Source organism: Mustela erminea, chromosome 8, assembly GCF_009829155.1.
Source record: "Mustela erminea isolate mMusErm1 chromosome 8, mMusErm1.Pri, whole genome shotgun sequence".
Taxonomy (NCBI): domain Eukaryota; kingdom Metazoa; phylum Chordata; class Mammalia; order Carnivora; family Mustelidae; genus Mustela; species Mustela erminea.
This window is the reverse complement of record NC_045621.1, coordinates 7,328,986-7,346,825: the sequence shown is the minus strand read 5'-3', so window position 1 is coordinate 7,346,825 and position 17,840 is coordinate 7,328,986. Positions and strand designations below refer to the sequence as shown.

Below are 17,840 nucleotides of genomic sequence, written 5' to 3'. Positions count from 1 at the left end.
ATTTACTACATTTTAGACATTAAGCTAAATACTCCTAGAATAAAAAAGACAGCATATGGGCCTAATTATTGGCACAATAAGTTTTAAGATGCTATTGAACACCCATGTGGTGCGTAGGTGGCAGAGTTGGTTAAGCAGCTGACTCTTGGATTTTGCTCAGGTCATGATCTCAGTGTCATGCAATCGAGCCCTGCTTCAGGTTTCTTGCTCATTGCCAAGACTGCTTAAGTTTCTCTCTCTGTCTCTTTCTCTCTCTCGAAAATAAAACTTAAAAAAAAAAAAAAAGATGTCATTGAACACCCAAGTAGAGATGGAAAATGTCAAGTAGACAGTTAGGTGAGCAAGGCCTGGGCTGGGGAGATGCATTTAGAAGTGTTGGCTTACAGATGACATTTAAAGCCTTTGGGATTTAATGAACTCACAAAGGGAGAGAGCACAGATCACAAAGAAAAATCATGCAAGCCTGGGTTCTGGAATTCTGTGATGTTAGGATACAAAAGTCTTACACAGTCCAAAGGAAGGGACTCCTGTGCCCGTGTCCATGAGCCGTATCAAGGCAGATCACATTAAATATGAAAGCAGAAGCTTTGTATTATCTGTAACTGACTGTAAAATATTAGCAGAAACATGGTAAAATATGCACCTGTGGCTTAGTTTTGACAGACAGCTAAGGATGGTCCGTTATTCTGGCACTGCAGTGGTCAGGAATATACACCTTAGGAGCGATCAGCATTTGCAAGACTCCTGAAAAGCATGCACTATAGTAGTGATTCGGCTGAGTTTTCCATGAGCCCCACAGGGTGTGCCCCATTGGATATGGGGAACTGAAGTTTTCCATTACCAAGGTTTTGCTCGTGGAATGAGTATTGTTCAGAGACATGCATTCACTAGCAATGCACAAACGATCCCACTCTTTATGGATCAGAAAAAAAAATCTTTTTTTAAAGATTTTATTTATTTATTTATTTACTATTTTATTTATTTATTTGACAGGGAGAGAGAAAGATCACAAGTAGGCAGAGAAGCAGGCAGAGAGAGAGGGGGGAAAGCAGGCTCCCCACCGAGCAGGGAGCCCGATGCAGGGCTTGAGCCCAGGACCCTGAGGTCATGACCTGAGCCGAAGGCAGAGGCTTAACCCACTGAGCCATCCAGGTGTCCCCCTCAAAAAAAATTCTAATGAGTGAATAGGCTTTCCCCTTCAGAAATGTACCCTGGGCTCAAGATTTCCATCTAATTTGTGTTTAAAACTTAGGAAGAATTCTGTCATTTGACAGTTAGTTGATAGTTTAGCTGAATCTTCCTGCAAGAATTAGTGTTGCAACTGCCTTGAGTAAATATTCATGCAGGTACTTTTCAGAGCACATGAGTTATTGAGTACATTTTATAACCTTTTGTGTTTGCTTGAGAAGAAATAACTGTATAGGTGGCAGAATGTAGTCAGATACTGGCTTTCATTACAATATATGGCCTGGTAGCAAGGGGTTTGTGTGTGTGTGTGTGTGTGTGTGTGTGTGTGTGTGTGTGTGTGTTTGTGTGTGTGTACACGGGTATGTACCCTCAACCACTTCTGACAGAGACTATATTAATATCTATCAAAAGAACTTAATAATTATAACAGCATATAATTGTTTCGGGTTACTTTGTAATATGACATTACTTGAACATCGTGTGGTAGTGATTCAAACTTATTACAGTATTTATAAGAAGAATGAAACAACCAGAGTATCTATGGTGTAGAGGGTTGGGAAATACAATTAAAAACAAAATCTTCTCCCAACCCAGAAATCCTTTCCACAAGTATAGTGAAGAAAGAAACCACTTTTATTATTGAAAAAGTATTAAACCAGATTGTGATAACCCAGCACAATTGGCTAAGACAGAAGAGAATCTCATTTTTTCATAGAGCCAAGTAAGTTCAGTTACATCCATCTTCTAAAGATAAACAATAACTAGTCTTCATATGAGATGGTTTCATGGTACTGTTTGTCACACAGTTCATCCAACCTTGCCTGGTAATTAGGGTAATCATCTGTTAGCTAATTGGCTTTGTTGAAAGGAAAGGAAACCTGTTTCTTTTGCAACTTGGGACAAGGTACCCACTGAAGTTAGGCTTCTACCCTTACCCAGAAACTGGGAGACAGGATCAAGCATCCCTTGATTTTTACATTTCAGAGACATGGCTGCTGGTCCTTGAGAAAGGCAAGGACAAGAGGTCAGAGCCTGGAGAGCTCATGGAAACTTGTTGACATTCAATAGGTCAGGTCCCTTTAAAGATGCTGAGATAGGTCAGGTATAAACTGCGTAACTGAAAGCATAGCAGTGTGCATTCTGTGGGGCCAACACAATAAGTTTAGTTCAGATGGAATATTATATAGGGCTTATAAAAGGAGAAGTTTGCCCTGCTTCTTTTCAGAAATATCTTTTAAAGGAATTTCATGGAATAAAAAAATTGATAGATTAGAGATAATAAAGAGCACCATAGAAAGTATAAATAATTTTTTCAAAGAGCAGGAAATAAGAAATAGGGCATAGGGAATTGAACTAGAAGTTTTCTGAGCAGCATAATAGTCATAATAATAGTTAAAATGGATAGAGTCATTTGTATGATTCTTTGGTTAAAAACCAAGGAAAATTACCTGAAGTGATAATTTTAACACAAAGTCTAAAGTTTTTTTATGCAGCTTCGTAGAAAGGTCTAAGTAATCCTCAACCATGTTCAGACAGCTAAAGCAGTGAAATGCAGTCCAGTAAATCATTCTGATAGGCTGATGGGAAGTATGTATACATTTCAAGACTAGAAAGATAGATTTGTTTTGATGATAGAGGGTTATGATGAACAGGTTAAGCAAGACATTTGAACTTAATCTAATTGGTAGTACGAAGATAGATGGGAAAAGTTTTTGAGTAGAAAGAGAGGCATGACGTCATCGGTAGGAAGGTAGATGAGAGGCATGATGTCATCAGTAGGAAGGTAGATGAGGCATTGTGCTCAAAATAGATTAGCAGGAAGAAGAAAAAGGGCTTTTTAAGGACTGTGTTATAATTCTAGGTACAAAATAATTTGAAAAGTGTGTTAAGAATGGGAAAAGGGAAAAAGCAAATAATATGTTATATGTTAATACAAATAAAAAAAGAAGGGAAAAGGGAACACATGTAGAAGATACTATTGAAAAAAATCTACAGAATTGGACTATTCATTTAATCTTGAGAGAGAAGTATTTGTACAATAATGAAATGCCATTTTGAACAAGGAGAATAAGTTAATAATTATTCAAAGCAGAAATAGGGAACAGAAGAGAAGGGGTAGATTTTATGGAGGAGATAATTAGTTTTGGACCTAAATTTGAGGTGTTGGTTGTTGGTGCCCAGGTCGGGATGTTCACTTACATTGGGGGTGCAATACTGAAGCTCATGAAAATGGGGCTGGAATAGAGCTGGTCAGAGTTATCTACATAGAGGTGATAGTGGAAGTCATTCTAGAAGACTTTAGATATTGTGCTAACTTTGTGGAAAAATCCTAGAGCCATCGAGTCTAAAAATTAGAACTTAAATTTGGTGTCCAGAGAATACAGTTTTTTTCCTATAGGTGTCTAAATAAATGTAATTATTTGTTATTATAAATAACCACATAGCCAGAATAAGTATTATTAAAAATAGAACCATGCATTGTTTTGTGGAAAAATAAAGGCATTAATTAATCATTCAGAGTGCAGAATATTATTTTTCTTATGATTAACACCCTGAGTCCCCAGTGTGTAAGTCTTGTCTCTCTTGGGTTTAAAATATCAAAAGAGGAATTATCTGTGAGCTCTATCATCGGAACTATTTAATGGTGTTACAGAGAAATATTAAAACAAAAATCTCTTTGGGGCACCTGGGTAGCTCAGTGGGTTAAAGCCTCTGCCTTCCGCTCAGTCATGATCCCAGGGTCCTGGGATCGAGCCCCACATCGGGCTCTCTGCTCAGCGGGGAGCCTGCTTCCTCCTCTCTCTCTACCTGCCTCTCTGACTACTTGTGACCTCTCTCTCTGTCAAATAAACAAAAAAATCTTAAAAAAAAAAATCTCTGTTCTAATTGTGAATCTTTGTTTGTTTATTTGTTTTGTTTTGTTTTGCTTATGTTAAAGGATTCTTTCAGATAAAGGGAGCAGAGTATTGCCGTTTCAATCACTCCACCGTGTAAGGCAGCATGTAAGTAATTATGTTGGACAGAGCTCAGCAGAATACAAACAACTGAAGGTTACAAGTAAAGATAACAGCCACCATTTTTAAGAGTATATAGAAAGGAAAGACTTTATGGGGCACCTGGGGAGCTCAGTTGGTTAAGCGTCTGCATTCAGCTTGGGTCATGATCCCAGGCTCCTGGGATTGAGCCCCATGTCAGGCTCCCTGCTCAGCGGGGAGTCTACTTCTCCCTCTGCTAACCTCTCACTCTCTCACTCTTTCTCAAATAAATAAAATCTATAACCGAAAAAAAAAATAAGAATAATAATAATAAAACAAAAGACTTTATGTAGGCACAAATGCCAAGATTTACTGGACCAAATTATCCTAGTACTCACCCAAAGGAAAGCTCACACAGAACTCTTAAGACTTTTCCTTAGAAGAAATGATGTCTTGGATAAACACTTCTCTTCCATTTTGTCCTCCTGGTCTCAGGGCTTTTGCCTGGAGTAAATTTTCACTTCTTGGCCTGGAACTGTTGCTTGGAGGCTTTCTTAATACTGATTCTCTTCACATCCAGTCTTTTTCTCTGTATGTTACCATGATCCCATTTGCTAGGTACCCATGAACCTGGGCCTACCAGGTAGTTATTCATGGTCAGATTCCTGAGTCCTTTAACTACCCTGGATGGAGGTTCACTGAAGATGAACAGTTTTCTGTAAATTGCAAGGGCACTGAAATTATCAAAAACTTGATAGACAGGGTACCAAGGAGCAAAGTTGTTAGAAACTAGAGATGAAGAAGGGGTGGAAAGAAGGATGAGCCTGTATTGTTTCTGTATAATACACACTTCCTATTGTTTTATTAAATCTGGCCCAGGCTTCAGCTAGTTGCTGAACCCTTTAAAATCCGAATCCCTAAGCAAAAATAAAATAACAAGAGTAACTGCTAGGCTATTTCTACATTGTTACCAGGAAGATGGCTGGCTACATGTGGGATGACTGCCGAATAGACCTGTTGGATATTATTTGCTGCCAGATATTCAGGGTTTATATTAAACTGTGCCTTAATTTAAAATTATTGGACAGCATTCAAGTTGGAAGCTAGACAAAGTTTTTCTTAGAACTTTCTGCATCTCTAATCGTTTTAAAGACCTTCTACCACTATACAATTAACTGTATCTATTTCATTTACTTTTTTTATTCTTTTAAAAAACCCAAAACCTTTGTTCTCTTCAAAAATCAAAGTTGGAAACCACTCTAGCAAGAGAAGTAAGAGTTGGGTGCTCCACCATCGGAGCCACCCAGGCGTCCCCATATTAGTCCCTTTAAGTAATTAATTAGTTAAAAGATTTTATTTATTAGAGGGTGAGAGATAAGCAGACCCCCCCCCCCCCCCCCCGGAGCAGGGAACCTGGGAACTTGATGCAGGGCTCAGTGCCAGGACCATCATGACCTGAGCCGAAGGCAGATGCTTAACCAACCGAGCCACCCAGATGCCCCTAAATCCCTTTTACATTGGCTATTTCTGCCAGGGTGTGTTCTATGTTGTTATATACACATTCTAGTTTATTAATTGGTCTACCAGTTCTTTGACTCTTCACTTTCATTTTTATTGTCTTTGCCATGAATTCAGTATTAGGGTAAGTTATGCTTGTGGGGAAAAATTACTGGGTATTTCTATTGAAGGAAATTTAACCATAACCCCTGTCCATGAGGTAGATGTCAGCAATTTCCTCATTTTATTGATGAAGACACTGAAGTGAAAGCAGGGCCACTTGATCAGAGTTATTTAGCTGGGGGGTGGCAGGGGTGGGGGGTCGAGCCTTGGTCTGACTAACTCTGTACCATGTTGTTGACTAATAATTAGGATTTGATTTTTTTGGCTTAAGTCTTCTAGCATCTTATCCAAATAAATCATTAGCTATTAATCTTTCAGGTAAGACAGCAAAGACAGATCTTCGCTTTGTACTTACTCTTTGTTGTCATCTGATCTGCTTCTGTCTAGCCTTGTTTCCACAAAAGTTTAAGTTTTTCCGTGTATCTATTTGATTGTAATTTCCTCTTGCTCAGCAGTGTTAGAGGAAATCAGCATATAAACAGTCCTTACATCAAGTAGCCCAATATTTTTATTACAATGATATGAAATATTTTTCATTATTTCTTCATTAATTTTACAGTGTTTTCCACCTGGGTAACAGGGTGGTGAAAAATTCCTCAAGCGTGGCCGCAAAACAATGAAGCCATGTTTGTGTGAATATGGTGCCAAAGCAATTAACTAAGAGCTACAATGCCAGTCATGCCTTTCTTTCTTCCCCCAAATGAGATCCCCAAACTGTCTGGAACAACTTTCTCAATTAATCTATGTGTTGATATTTCTTTGTATAGGCAGTTCAACAGTCAAATATTGTTTTCCTTTTCATATCATTTATTAATTAAAAAATGGCTCTTTCTTTTTTGAAACCAGTACCTAGTTTGTCAGAAACTGCATGGTTTCATTTTTCTAGATACGTAATTACCCTGAGAAACAAAGCTGTTATCAGATGCAAATTACATTTAATCCCTTTGAGTCCTAACAAGCACGTCAGTATTTTACATCTAAGGAAAAGTTTAGGCTCAGAAGACAGCTACACAGGTTTTGTCTCATGCATTAAGTCAAATGCCCTACACATTAAAAATTACTTTACAAGTAGAATTTCGGGAAGTCATGGAATTGTCTTCCTTTAAAAAAAAAAAATTCTCGGGGCGCCTGGGTGGCTCAGAGGGTTAAGCCGCTGCCTTCGGCTCAGGTCATGATCCCACGGTCCTGGGATCGAGCCCCGCATCGGGCTCTCTGCTCAGCAGGGAGCCTGCTTCCTCCTCTCCCTCTCTGCCTGCCTCTCTGCCTGCTTGTCATCTCTCTCTGTCAAATAAATAAATTAAAAATCTTTAAAAAAAAATTCTCATTGGGATAAATACTGTTAATGCCATTGTTATTATATATATAATTTTGCTTTTGAGTGGAGCCTCGAAAATCCTGGCAAAGAGGCACTAGGAATTGGTGCAAACCTAATGTTCTGATAGCTTTTAACAATCAACAGTCCAGTAAAATAGTTCATCGAAAGACCTTTTAAATTAACCAGTGTGTGTGTGTGTTCATGCACGTGTGTGTGTGTATGTGTGTTTGTGTGTGTGTGTGTGTGTGTGTCTGTGTGTTGGTTGTCTTGGCAGGGAAAAATTTTTAGCCAAACCAGTGATTAATCCAGATTCTCCTGTTTTCTTTGATCCTGTTTGCCTCAACAGTTCATAGACAAAGGGTACAAAACATCACACTGACTTGATGAGATGTTAACCCCCATTACTGATCCTGTACCTGAAATCATAGCATTACAAATAACCCCCTATGTTTATCTAAACCTGAGTAATCTTAAGAGAATGTTAGAAATTGAATGTTTTAACTATGAAGTTCAGAAGAGTAATTTGAGTGTATGAGACTGAATTATAATTTGCTATATAATATGGCAGCAGAGGTTGGCTTATTATAAACTAGCTTTAATAGTAGTTGTGACAAATGTGACTTTCAGCAAAGATTGTATGATTTAAATCAGAAATAATGCAGAATAGACCTTATCTTATGAAGGATAGAATTGTATTGTGACTATGAGTAAAATATGGAAATATGTACCACAATTCCACAATTCTTTTCAATGAGCAGAAACCATTTAGATGGTTATTTCTAGAACTATCCTATTTTATTCAGTAATTGTTTTTGGTCCATATTGTCCAGCATAAAATCTTCAGTGAATTTAAAGTGTAAAAATTCATCGAAATCATTAAAAAATGGAAAACAAGGAATAAAAAATTCTTTTAAAACATAAATATATATCATTAATCTATACTGCTTTTTGTGGGCATAGAGAGGAGAAAAAGCAGTAAATGTTTGTTTAAGAAAGGGAGATTGTCTATTAATTTTCCTACTCCAGTTGCTGTGGAACACTACATAGCCCAGAACGACTACATAGAACCCTTGCTGTATAAAGAGGAAAATCCAGGTAATCCTAGTGGATTGATGCATCTAGCCTCCATCTTTGAACATTATCCTTATCTCTTGTGACTTTCTTACCCGAGATCTATGCTCTGAAAATGCCCATCCTCGGATACCATAGCTGTGGGGATATCGGCAGCTGACCGTGTTTTATAAATTGGATGTGGAATCAGAGATCGGTAACATTAGGATATGGCCTTGCATGGGGAGGTGGCAAGCATAATGATGAAGGTATCACAGTTCCCTGAACGGCAGTGACCGACAATTTGAACTCCAGTCCCAGATGTAGTGATGCTGACTGAGGCACGGATGTCTCAGGCAGAGATGTTGTACGTGTGTATGGTATGCACAGATGTAGGGATAGTTTCAGAACCGTTCACCAGTTCTCCCAGAGAGTCCATGAGCTAGCTAATGTCATTTAATAAGGTTTTTTTTTTTGTTTTATTTATTTATTTATTTATTTATTTATTTATTTATTTATTATTATTATTATTATTTTTTATGGGAACCAGCCATATTGGGTTTTCTTTTTGATAAATAAGAACTAGAATTGATTCACTTCCCTCAGCTCTACCCACGACTAATAGAACTTGCCCTGGAAGTTCATTTTCCACTTCTCATCCTCTCGAATGTTGCTTCTACTACAGCCTGTCTTAGGCCAGGATACGTGGGAAGCAGACTCTGAGATAGAGATGAGCAGGCAGGATAGAGACTAGACTTTACTTTCTGAAATGGAGATGCGGACGTAAGATATTCATTAGGGGACACTGTGAGGATTAATAGCTGTGGAAAGAAAGGGAAGGAAACAAGATTGAGCAGAGAGAGCTTGGCTGGGGTACAGTTTCAAAGAAGACCCCAGTGAGCCCCGTGTAAAGATGGGAAACTTGAATGGCTCTCAGAATGGTCTTCCATGGATCAGCCCTGGGGACTGAGCTGCTCTGGAAAGGGGGCTGACCTTGGGCAAGGTGATTCCTTTTACATAGAGCAATTATAACGAGGATTGATGGCTAAGGAATTCCACAATTTAAAAAAAAAAAAAAGAAAGGAACCTCCAGCAGTTGGAAGCATACATCCTTCAGGATAGAGTGTTTGCTATGTAGCTCATATGTTTTTATTATTACTTCTTTCCACAGCTATTGTCCCTTAAGACTGAGGACTCTGTTTCATGGAAGAATTCTCATAGTGGTAAAGCTTATAATACTTAAGCACTTGAGCTCCGATGCTGGGCTGCCTGGGTTTCAGTCATGGCTTTAATTCCTACTTGGTACCTCTGTTTTTTAAATAATTTTTTTCATTGAATTTCCATTTATTGTTTATTTATTTATTTAAATTATTATTTTAAAAATTATTGGTTTCAGGGGTACAGGTCTATGATTCATCAGTCTTTATTTTTATTTTATTTTATTTCATTTTTTTAAATGTAATGTATTATTTGCTTCTGGGGTACAGGTCTGTGATTCATTAGTCTTACACAATACCCAGAACTCACCACAGCACACCTTTTGATTCCCTTATCTTTGGAGATGTGCTGCCTCTGAGGCTCCAGAAGTTGTTGCCTGTGTTCTCCTCTGGGATTTGGATGGATTCCTGTTTCACATTTAGGTCTGTCATCCATTTTGAGTCTATTTTTGTGTCTGGTGTAAGGAAATGGTCCAGTTTCATTCTTCTGCATGTGGCTGTCCAATTTTCCCAACACCATTTGTTGAAAAGACCATCTTTTTTTCCACTGGACATTCTTTCCTGCTTTGTTTACGATTAGTTGACCGTAGACTTGAGGGTCCATTTCTGCACTCTCTATTTTGTTCCACTGGTTTATGTGTCTGTTTTTGTGCCAGTGCCATGCTGTCTAGATGATGACAGCTTTGTAATAGAGCTTGAAGTCCAGAATTGTGATGCCACCAACTTTGGCTTTCTTTTTCAACATTCCTTTGACTATTTGTGGTCTTTTCTGGTTCCATACAAATTTTAGGATTATTTGTTCCAGTTCTATGTAAAAGAAGTTGATGGTAAAATGGAGGTAATACTCCCCTAGTCAGTGATTGTGAGTTAATCTATGTAAAAGGAGTAAAGTTGTTTGTTTGTTTGTTTTTTGTGCATGGCACAACGCTCAATTACGTTAGCTAAAATTTCCTTTTGGGTGCCTAGAATCTGAAAGACTGTGTAGCACTTATTTGGTATTTTATTCTCATTTTGTAGAATAAGTACATTATGCAACATGACTTAAAGACCCTGATGGCATTGCCTCTCCTGAAATATTTCTCCCTTTCAGAGAGGTACTTGTTGAAATGAAAAAGATTTACAAGGAGTGCATTAAGTATATTCGATCCATGTAGTATCTTATCATGTAAGCCAGGAGAAATTAATCATAATACGTTTTCAGGCTCCTGAGTTAATAGGGCAGTTTTGATAAAGTAAAAGGGGGGAAAAAGAATATACAAGGAAGCAGGTACTAGTAGAAATACTCTGGCGTAAACATACAGAGGCCAGTGGGAAATCTCCAACCCCAAGGAAGGCAGAGATTTTGGTCAAGGACCTCCTGTTATCGGATCAGGAATTCATCAGGAATTCCCTGACAATAGTGGACATGGTATCTGGCACTTGCTAATTATTGAAAAAATAACCACACAGTTTCCTGGGGCTGGAGAGGATATTTTTTTAGGATTTACAAGGTGTATGCTTTCTAAACATTCACTGCTGTCTAATTAGAGAGTGATTTATAAAATCTTTTTGGTGAGACACTAATTAAAACTAGGAGGGTGGCCTGCCTTTCCTTTTCTTTTTTAAAGGCACAAATGGCCAGTGATTTTTTAGGGAGGGGGGCACAAGGTAGTATTTTCTGATAAGATGCTCTGTGAGATACTGTTCATAGCTCTTTTTTTGTTTCTCTTTTCAAACTTGATGGAAAATGTGAAATGTTTATATTGCAGAGCAAACATCCATGCCTATAATTTGTGATGCTATTATGTTTCCAAAAGAGGAAAATGTGTTTCTCTGGGACTTTGGGGCACTCTATTAGGTAGGACATGAGGAAGGGTCAGTATAATATGGTGACACGAGGGAGGGGTCATTGTTCTCAAAAAACGCTATACTCATAATATTTTCCTCTCTACTTCCTGAGAATCTTCATCACCTCAAACAAAGGAAATTAAACACATGAGGAAAAGAGTATTTTGTTGTTGTTGAGTTTCTGATCTAATAATCATTTCAGCACCTGCAGGGTCCCAAAACAATGCAAGATGTTTCACTCAGGCCATGTTCTTTTAGAAATGTAAACAGTTATTAAGAATAAAACCATCTGAGAAAAGTGTGAAAACTTCCCAGAAGAAAGTACTTACAATTACCCTCTGGGGTAGATGTTATCCTGACATTACAGAGGAAAACACTGAGGCTCAGCGATACGAAAGCAATTGTTTGAGCTCATTTGACCTCCACTTCTCCTTATCGCTAAGTATACTGTCTTTACTTATTTCAGATCGTAGGTTAAAACCCTATCCACGGAGCACTGGGTGTTGTATGCAAACAATGAATCATGGAACACTGCATCAAAAACTAATGATGTACTGTATGGTGACTAACATAACATAATAATAATAATAATAAAAAACCCCAAAAACAAAATGAACAAAACCTATCCATGATTTACCATGAGGGGATTTAACAGAAGCAGCTCCAGATTTTCCCAACTACTGGCCAAAACACTGAGACATTTCTGATCATGATGTTTTAGAGTCTGTCACAAGGTGAACTTGAGAGGGACTTTTATATGGGCACCATCTCTACTTCCTTCTGGGTTTCTTAAGAATTGTCCTTACATGTCCCAGATCAGAATCATGAATCATGTAGGGTACTTGTTTAAAGTACAGATTCCTAATTACAGGTCAATTATATCTCAATGAAACGGGGGGGGGGGGAGTGAAGAAAAAAATAGGTTTTGGAAAAATAATAAAATACAGATTTTGGGGTCCCATTACAGACCTCCTGGTTAGAATTTATGGAGGTGGAAATTTGCATCTCTGACATGCACTGTAAGTGATTTTTACTAACTTGAGAAACACTGTTTTAGCCCTGGCTCTTAAGGAGAGGTAGGGTGCTTCACAGTATTTGTGGGGGGAAAAAGTAATCAAAGTGAGGTCTTTGATTAATGGCTCTGGGAAAGAGAATGAGAAACATATCTAAAAATACTACCTTAGAATTGAAAAGGTTGATGGGTGAGAACAATAAGTTATTAAAAACCAAGAATAATTTAAGAACTAATTTTACAGATAATTGATAATGAAATGATCTGATAATAGTGCAAGTAGAGTACATAAGGGTGAGTTTTGAAGAAGCTATAATTAAGAGGATTAAGGAGACCAGCTGAAAAAGAATTAAAGAAATCAAGATAAATTATAACTGAGCAGGAACAAGAAATATACTTCCTGGAGGTAAGGCAGTTTTAAAAAAGGAGCATTAGGTACTAGATTTATCTGAAAATCTGTAATTGAGATTGGAATAATGACACTTCAGCCTTACACAGACACCTAGATGAAACATAGATGAAGCCTTTCTTGGGAGGTTTATGTGTTACCTGGATTTGAAGGGCTCTCTCTTGCTTTATACAGTAACAGTAAATATACATTTTCATGTTAGAGATTATTTTCAAGTGTTGAACTAAAAAACCTTGATAACACTTCTACTAAATACACCTGAATTATAATTTCATATGCAAAATACAATTTAAATATAATATGCAACTTTAAATAGAATTTCCATTCTTTTATGTTGAAAAAGAAAGCCAAAGTTGGTGGCATCACAATTTCAGACTTCAGCTCTATTACAAAGCTGTCATCATCAAGATAGTATGGTACTGGCACAAAAACAGACACATAGATCAATGGAACAGAATAGAGAGCCCAGAAATAGACCTTCAACTCTATGGTCAACTAATCTTTGACAAAGCAGGAAAGAATGTCTAGTAGGAAAAAAACCAGTCTCTTCAACAAATGGTGTTGGGAAAATTGGACAGCTACATGCAGAAAAAAGAAACTGGCCCATTTCCTTATACCACACAAACAAAAAGAGACTCAAAATGAATGAAAGACCTCCATGTGTGACAGAAATCCATCCAAATCCTTGAGGATAACACAGACAGAAATGTCTTCGACCTCAGCCACAGCAGCTTCTTCCTACAAACATCGCCAAAGACAAGGGAAGCAAGGGCAAAAATGAACTTTTGGGATTTCATCAAGATCAAAAGCTTTTGCACAGCAAAGGAAACAGTCAACAAAACCAAAAGAAAACTGACAGAGAAGATATTTGCAAATGACATATCAGATATAGGGCTAGTATCCAAAATATATAAAGAACTTATCAAACTCAACACCCAAGGAACCAATCAAGAAATTGGCAGAGGACATGAACACACATTCTGCAAAGACATCCAGATGATCAACAGACACATGAAAAAAATGCTCAACACCACGTAGCCTCAAGGAAATACAAGTCAAAACCACAATGAGATACCTCACACCAATCAGGATGGCTAAAATTAACAAGCCAGGAAACGACAGATATTGGAGAGGATGCAGAGAAAGGGGAACCCTCCTACACTGTTGGTGGGAATGCAAACTGGTGCAGCCACTCTGGAAAACAGCATGGAGGTTCCTCAAAAAGTTGTCGATAGAGCTACCCTATGACCCAGCAATCGCACTACTGGGTATTTACTCTAAAGATACAAATGTAGTGATCTGAAGAGGCACGTGCACCTGAATGTTTATAGCAGCAACGTCCGTAATAGCCCAACTATGGAAAGAACCTACATGTATATCAACAGATGAATGGATAAAGAAGAGATGGTGTGTATATACAATGGGATACTATGCAGCCATCAAAAGAAAGGAAATCTTGCCATTTGCAACGGTGTGGCTGGAACTAGAGGGTATCATGCTTAGCGAAATAAGTCAATCAGAGAAAGACAACTATCCTATGATCTGCCTGATATGAGGAATCTGAGAGGCAGAGTAGGGAGTTTGGAGTAGAAAAGGAAAAAATGAAACAAGATGGGACTGGGAGGTGAAAAAACCATAAGAGACTCTTAATCTCACAAAACAAACTGAGGGTTGCTGGGGGAAGGGGGTGTGTGGAGAGGGAGGTTGAGTTATGGACATTGGGGAGGGTATGTGATATGGTGAGTGCTGTGAAGTGTGTAAGCCTGACGATTCACAGACCTGTACCTCTGGGGCAAGTAATACATTATATGTTAATAAAAATAATTAAAAAAGAAGAATTTCCATTTTTCTGATAGGAAACAGTATTGCTTACTTTTCATTGAATAATTATATTTAATGTATCAAATAACTTGACTAAGTATATGTGATAACTTACGTAGTGTTACATATTAGTTTCCAGATGTTTGAATCACTTTTTGTCTGATGTAAATAATATTTGACTTGGAAATCAATATAATATATAATAATAAATTTATGAACATATTTTTAGATTTTATATTCTAGTCCACTATTTTTACCAATATTGGTTATTTGTATTCACTGATTTTTAGAATAAAATATGCATTCTGATAATGCACATTCCCTTCCCCATAAACTTAGCTATTCTTTTTAATTAAAAATTTTGAGATAATATTCAATTCACATGTAAGAATTTCAGGGGGTCCCTGTCTACTTTTCCCAATGGTAATTATTTCCTAAATCATAGTATATCATACTAGGATATTGACATTGATATAATTCATCAGTCTTATTCAGATTTCTCTAGTTTTATTTGTGCTCCTGTGTGTGTCTAAACAGTTTTATCACATGTGTAGGTTTGTGTATCCACCAGTGCAGTAAGGACACTGAGCAGTTTCATCTCCGCAAGGACCCTTCATGTTGCTTTTTTGGTAAACACACCCATGTCCCTCCAGTTCGCTGTCTCTCTCTATACATATATATATTTATATGTTCTGTATATAATTTATATATTTATATATTCTGAGGCATTTATATTTCTAGTGAAGTTGAAGATTGTTTTGAGCAAATCACAACCCGTAAAACAAAAAGTGGGAACTCTGATTGTAATTGCTTTAAACATTAAAATACTAGTTTTTGGAGGATCAACAGGTCTGCGTTCTTAATCTTTCCATCTGTGTCAATGCCCTCCAGTCAGAGACCACCAGCAACAACCTATAGCTGAGCAAGTTGGGTTTATTCTTCTTGACAGCAAAGAAGAACACACATACTGGGGAATGACAGGGTGTCTCAGATTGTTAAAAATAATCTATTATAGGATTTAGGCTTGTGTTAGTGGTTTGAAGAAGGTTCAAGGAAATAGGGCTTTGTTCTGCATTGGATGCTCTAAGGAAGTAGGGGCAATTCTATAACTGGGGCGTAATAATAGATCTTATCCAGAAGGAAGGAAGAAGGAAGGGAGTCTAGAGTTAATTGGTAAAGAAGCAGCAGACACTCATATTAACCAGAATGGAGGATGTTTAGTCAGTTTTGTTATTTGGACATATTCATGTTTGTCTGTGTTCAGACATGATTAGGTCATGATGGTAGTAATCTTATTTTTGTATTTATTCATCACGGTCATAGGTAGCCTTGTTTGCTGGTGTAATTCTACAAAATTCTGTATCTTCAACAGGAGGACAAGAACATGTGATGATCAGCTCAGCTTCTCCAGGTCTGCTTTTCTCTTTCTCATCAGGAACATGGTAAGACTTTCCATTTGTTCAGATGTTGTTATACCTATTTTAGTAACACTTTATAGTTTTTAAATATTGTTCTTCATTGATATATTTATTTCTAAATATCTTTTGGGTTTTGTCATTATCAAAAAAAAAAAAGATTTTAGGGCGCCTGGGTGGCTCAGTGGGTTAAGTCACTGCCTTCGGCTCAGGTCATGATCTCAGGGTCCTGGGATCGAGTCCCACATCGGGCTCTCTGCTCAGCGGGGAGCCTGCTTCCTCCTCTCTCTCTGCCTGCCTCTCTGCCTACTTGTGATCTCTGTCTGACAAATAAATGAATAAAATCTTTAAAAAAAAAAAGATTTTATTCCTTATTTTTATTCACCAGTATTGATTGCTCAAATAAAGAAAACTCTTGGGTGTTGTGCATTTATGTCATGTTTTCTAACTCAGTGAAGTCTATCATTAGTTTTGTTTTTGAAAATTTCATATCTTGGATTTTCTCTCCTCTTAACAGGATAATTTTGTCTCTTTCACTACTTATGCTGGTTATTTAATTTCCTTAGATATTTGCTTTTGCATTTGTTAAAACTTTCAAGGCACTATTTAATATTAATAGTGAAAACATTCGTCTCTGTCTTTAACTGGAAATATTTTAGTGTTTCTTTAATATAATATGTACTGTTGGGTTGTGGTAAGGTAGTCTATATTATATCTACATAGTTAGTTTTTGTTAATATTTTATTTAGTGCTTTTACTGGAAATGATTGTTGAATTTCATCAAATATCTTATAATCATCTATCAATATGGTTTTTTATTTTTCTTCTGTTAATATGCAGAAGTAATGGACTTCCTGATAGACTTCTTGATAATGCATCCTCTTGCATTCCTGGAATAAACCCTTGGTCCTATACTTTCATTTTGATTTGTTTCTGCATTGTACTCACTAATATCTTGTGCAGCATGTTGTGTATGTTACCAGAGAGCTTTTAGAAAATATTCAGTCTCTAGGGAAATAGCAAAGATCTTGGCTAAATAGCCAAAGAAAAAGTAAGAAAAAAACCTTCAAATGTGGTAGTCAGAAAAATGTGCACACACACCCAAACACAGAGCGCAACCTATACCATTCTTTTCCTAAGCTTGTCAGGAAATAAAAGCACTCCGTTTCCCACCACTGATGGTGATATGTAAAAGAAGTCACTCTTGCATACACCAGGAACAGTGAGTGTTGCACTGCAGTTGGAGAACATCGTCTTCTGGCTATATCTATTAAAATAAAGATACACACACTTTTGTTTAACAGTTTAAATTTCATTGAATCCAACATACAGATAAATAAGAGCATAATTATTTAATAAAAGATATGGAAGTATCTTGAGTAAAGAAAAAGGAAAGGAAAGTGGTTGGGGCGAAGAGAATGCCTGTGAAAGGGGGTGGCTTTACAAATGGTGGGTGTCTCATCATGGAATATTACGCTGTCAGTAAAAGCAGTGAGTTAGTTCTCCATTAATTAATCTGGAGAGAGTTCCAGCATGTGTTTTGGATGACCAAAATGAGGTGCAGAAAGGTTATGGTTGTAACTTTAATTCATAGAAAAGCAGGTAGCCACATGTGTGTATGGGGTTATATACATATACTGTATCCTGTATTTTAAATATCTTCTTAATAGTCAATGAAAAACAAGTTGAAATATATCTTTACTCTAAATATTGTTTTCTTTTTTTGTATCCGAATAAAATGCTTTCTTTCCATGTAGATACAAAACTCGGCGATTTTATCTGAGAATATATGGTAGCTTTTAATGCATAATGTGTCTGTATACTTGTTTATAAAGGACAGTATGAAAAGTAGCAGCACAGAAAACAAGAACAAGGGATGCCTGCGTGACTCAGTCTGCAAAGCGTCTGCCTTTGGCTCAGATCGTGATCTTAGGGCTCTTGGATCGAGTCCTGCATTGGGTTCCTTGCTCAGCGGAGAGCCCGCTTCTCCT

General features: G+C 37.3%; 1 long non-coding RNA gene across 1 annotated transcript in view; it reads left to right on the top strand.

The window, feature by feature from the left end:
- The window catches only part of LOC116597332, a 46,836-nt gene that overhangs the window by 13,387 nt on the left and 15,609 nt on the right, over nucleotides 1–17,840 (top strand). Inside the window, exon 3 of the long non-coding RNA XR_004288562.1 lies at nucleotides 15,807–15,876. This is a non-coding gene — a long non-coding RNA (uncharacterized LOC116597332). The remainder of the gene's footprint in view (nucleotides 1–15,806; nucleotides 15,877–17,840) is intronic.